This window comes from Equus quagga, chromosome 3, assembly GCF_021613505.1.
Source record: "Equus quagga isolate Etosha38 chromosome 3, UCLA_HA_Equagga_1.0, whole genome shotgun sequence".
Classification (NCBI taxonomy): domain Eukaryota; kingdom Metazoa; phylum Chordata; class Mammalia; order Perissodactyla; family Equidae; genus Equus; species Equus quagga.
Genome location: NC_060269.1, coordinates 149,050,949 through 149,055,913, shown reverse-complemented (window position 1 = coordinate 149,055,913; position 4,965 = coordinate 149,050,949).

Genomic DNA, 4,965 nt, shown 5'->3' with positions numbered 1-4,965 from the left:
TCCTTTAGCGGAAAGAAAGCGATCTGCAGGTGGGGTGGAGGATGCGGAGCCACGGAAGGACCAAGGCCGAGGGTGGGGTGGAGGGAAACAACGGGTGCTGTGTTTAATGACCCGACACCAGACAGGGCACCGGGAGGACTCGAGCAGCTGAGCACCTACCATGCGCCATTCACTGCGCCAGGCCTTGTCATAATATTATCTCCGAGTCCACCTGTGGCCCTCAGGATGTGGTCCCTGTTTTGCAGACGAAGAAACTGAAGACAGTAGAGGTCAAGTCGCTCCCTTGAGCCCACACAGCTCCTACGTGGCGGTGCAGGATTTAAACCCAGGCTTCCTCCCCACTCCACCTTGCACCTGCTGCTCCCTGAGCACGCACTGCGTGCTGGGAACTATGACAGGGATTAGCTGAGGTCCAGCTTTCAGAGTGATGTGCGGGATCTGGGCGTGTTCACCAGAATCCAAGAGAGTGAACACGAAGAGATGAGGGGGAGACATCAGAGTTGGCTGTGCGCCAAACATAGCACTAAAGAACCTACTTGGTCCAACTGCGCCTGCTGGATTTATGGTGTGAAAAGAGAGTCACACGTTCGTTCACTCAGCACTACTGTGCCAGGGCCTCGGGACCAGAGGCGAGCAGCAAAAGAGAGGAGGCCGACATTCCATGGGCAAAGCAGACTTGAATGGAGAAGCTTCCAGAAAACGTGTGAGGGCTCACTGGAGCAGGCTGCTTCGGGCCCACAGAAGGGTCCCTGGGGGAGCGGTCAGCAATGACCTCCCCAAGATGGGACGTTTAAGCTGCAAGACCAGGAATCAGCAGGAGACTTGCTGACAAATCCACAGCAGGGGTGGATTTATAACTCCAGCCCACGACAGTCGGGTCCTGGGAATGTCCGGGTACTGGGCCTGCCTGGGTGGCCTCAGGCAAACCACTCTCCCTCTTGGGCCTCAGTTTCCTCATGTAAAAATGAGACTAACCGGGTATTTTAGATGATCTCTCAGGTCCCTGAGCACGTGGGGTGGGGTCTTTAAGGGTCTATAGGATCCCCGGGCTGAGGGATTGGGAATTGCTTTGAAAATGGCTGCCCACTGGTACCACGCCCCGTCCGCCCCCAGAGCCCTGATGTTCTTTGGCTTGGAGATATCTGAGAGTCCCCACCTGAAGGATTAATTCTGCCTTCCACCCGCCATGGCCACACGCAGACATAAAAGGCCTCACCCTCCATCTCCTTGTTGAAGTGCCTGTTGCCAGGCCAGACCCTCTTTCCAAGCAAGGAGCCAAGAGCGGGGTGGGGACCCGACCAGCATTTACCATGCCCCACCTCTGCACCCCGGGACAGACGGACGGAGCGTCCTGCGCCCTCTAGCCATTTCATCCTCACAGGTGCACCTGGAGGGAGAGACTTCTGCAGATTGGAAACCGAGGTCAGGGGGTCACAGGGAAGGGAAGGCAGGTCCATCCAGTCCTCCCTAGGATACCATTCATGTCACAGCCCAGGAGCCTGACAAGAGGCCCAGAAGGCCCCCGACGACTGGGCCGTCTCCCCCGTCCTCTGGAGACTAGAACCGGGATCTGCGTGCACCCTACCCTGGATTTGAATCTCCTACTATGTTCCACGCACGAAGCTGCCAAACCAACGGACATCATCTGTCGGTCGTGACGCTTGCCTCTGGTATGGTTGAAAAATGACGAGTCCTAGTGTCCTCACAGAGGAAGGGGGACAGCCATGCCCCCTTCAGAGACCGTCCCTAAGATTAAAAGCCACAACTCAGAAGTTCCCAGCCCTGAATCAGGCCCAAGCTGTGACGCTGCTCTAAGAGGCGCGGGCAGCAGCTTCCACGCAGCAAGCCCTCCCGAGTGCCCGGCCGGCGCCTTCACACCTGCTCAGGGTCAGATGGTGAGAGAGGTGGCGCCACACCCACCTCACCGATGACCCAGTGCAGACGCACGGGGACGGGGACGGGGACGGGGACGGGTCTCTGGCCCGGTCACACTGTGAGCACGAGGCGGAGGTGGGAGTGGATGCCAAATCCTCGACAGCACGTCTCCCGCCCCCTCCGCATCGTGAGAAAAGAGAAAGCGCCAAGTGGCAGTCGCCCTACAGCCACCGCCTCACGAGCTGATCCCTTCCCTCGGAGGAGAGCCCTTCCTCCTGCTAATCTCAGACCCACGTGCGGCCTACATGGTTTCCAAAACGGTTTCCCATTCAAGGGCTGCTGAGAACAAAGTGGATTCAAGTTAACACATCATCATGGAGCACCTACTGTGCGCCTGGAGCCGAGTCCCACTGTCAGGGGCTCCGGGCTCTGAGGGGCGGACCTCACACAGGCCCACGGGGAGGGTGTGCTTAGACAGTGGTAGACGGCAGGCTGGAGACACTCCAGTGGGTGATGTGATGAGAAGCTGGCCGGAGGAGGCCTGGGCGGGAGGAGGCCTGGGCGGGAGGAGGCTGGGGCCGGTGGAGGCTGGGGCCGGTGGAGGCTGGGGCCGGTGGAGGCCTGGGCGGGAGGAGGCTGGGGCCGGTGGAGGCTGGGGCCGGTGGAGGCTGGGGTGGGAAGTTCTCCTTGGAGAGGAGCGTGGCCTTTAAGCCATCTGTGTCACCTCAAGCAAATTATTTAATCTCTCTGTGCCTCAGTTTCCTCACTTGGAAAATAGGACAACAGCTGCATATACTGTCACAGGACTGTCTGGAGGGTTAAATGAGGGGAGACGGGCATGAATGGAAGCGAGGAGACAAAGCAGGAGCTGACTGCCGTCCACCAGGCGGCAGCCCATGGTGGCTCGGAGGCAGACCTGGTGAAGGTGGTGAGGGAGTCAGCTGTGGGAAAGGAGGGGAAGAGTGTGGCGGGGAGAAGGAACAGCAAGTGCTAAGGCCCAGAGACAGCAAAGACTCGCTTTTCGTGAAACAGGAGGCTGAATGGCTGGAGTGAGTGAGGAAGAGAGCCTCAGGGGTGAGGTCAGAGCCTCAGGCAGGGACCTGGGCCTGCAGAGCCCGAGAGGCCAGGGCAGGCAGGTGGGGTTAAGCCTAAGGGTGGTGAGGAGCCATTGGTTGTTCGTAAAATCCACCCTCTTAACGTCATTGGGTTTTAAGCAGGGGATGTTCAAAGACTGTGGCAGCGGGCTCTTAAGATGGTCCCCATGGTCCCCACCTCCTGGTATTCTCACTATTGTGTAGTGGCCGCCTCTGTGTGGGAATAACCTACAACCTGCTTCTAACCAACAGAATACGGCAACGTTGATGGGACGCACACGATTCTGTGCACGCGCTTACGTTACGTAACACTGTAACACCCGTCTGGCTCAGTGACGCCCCTTGCTGGCATCGATGAGGCATCCATTCTGGGGAAGGCCGAGTTTGGGCGGGGAGCTGCAGGTGGCCCCTAGGGGCTGAGGCTCCTACAACCGCAAGTAACTGAATTCTGCCAACAACCAGGTGAGCTTGTAAGCAGATCCTTTTCTGGCCAAGCCTCCAGATGAGAACCCAGCCTGGCAGAGGACCCAGTTGAGCCGTTGCTAGACTTCAGACTCACAGAAACTGTGAGATAATAAATGCAAATTGTTTGAGTTTGTTAAGCTACTACAAAGCTTGTGGTAACATTGTTACGCAGCAATGGATAACTCATACAGAGAGTTCTCTGTGGGTCTGTCACTTTTCCGCACATCTTACAATCAGAAGCACTAGCTTCCTTGTCCCACACTATCTTTTCAAAGATGCTCGTATGGTGGACGGCCTCGGAAGATACACATGGTGTCTGCCGCCCGAGCACAGGGCAGCTTTGTCTGCTGTCTAGATTAATGAAGATAAACGTCTCCCTCCAGGGCAAAAGTTGGGCAGGTTGGTTGTCACTTGTTATAAAAGGTTTGGGTTCCCGCAGCTCGAGGTCCCTTTCCTATAATGCAGCCCCGCTGCCTGTGCAGTAGTTTCTTGGCCCTGTTGCATCACCCTGTGGAAAGTGGGGAACTGGGGCTGGGAAAATGGTCCAGAAAAACGATGCTGTGCTGGCTACCGCTATTGCTGAAGTAACACACTGCTCTTCATCTCTGATCCAAGAGTCTCCTGTCTTCCGCTGGCATCTATGAAACTGTGACAGGCTCACTTGTTAGCTTGCAAGGAGGTTAAAATCCCCGACGCTTCACGGTCCCCGACAGAGACACGACACGACTTCTTTCCATTTTTGAAAGCTCTCTCGGGCTGCTGTGTAGAGGAGTCAGACCAACAAAGTAGGAGTTGACCACAGTTGTCCAGGCAGGAGCCCACGGTGGTGTTATGGGCTGAATGTTGGTGTCCCCCTCAAAATTCACGTGCGGAAGCCCTGACCCCAATGTGAGGGTCTTAGGAGGTGGGGCCTTTGGGCAGTAATTAGGTTTAGATGAGGGCAGGAGGTGGCCCCAGGATGGGATCAGTGTCCTCATAAGAAGAGGAAGAGAGACCAGAGCTGTCTCTCTCCCCACCGGTGAGAAGGCAGCCGTCTGCCAGCCAGGAAGGGCTCTCACCAACAGCCCAGTACGCTGGCACCTGGTCTTGGATTTCCTCCAGAACCAGAAGAAATACGTATGTGTTGTTTCAGCCCCTCAGTCTGCAGTATTTTGTTGCAGCAGCCTGAGCTGATTAGGACGAGGGGCGTGGGCCAGGGTGGAAATGGCGAAGACGGGGACATGAGTTTTGTAGGAAGAGTGGAGGGAGAATTCAAGGACACTCCCGAATCTGGGGCCTGCACATGTGGAATCTGTTCGTTAAGACAAGGAGGAGAGGCAAGGGAGCAGCGGCAGGGAGGAGCAAGTTTGCAGAGAAACTGTTGGTTTTGGACACATGAGACAGGAGATGCCCTTCAGACGTGTTAGGGAGCAGAGACGGGTGTGTGAGTCTGGAGCTCAACAGAGGGGTGTGGATGGGAGATAGAGATGCGCAGGAGAATGCAGAGATGAGAGCAGAGGAGAGACGAAAAGAGGGTCCGGGGTGGTCCTCT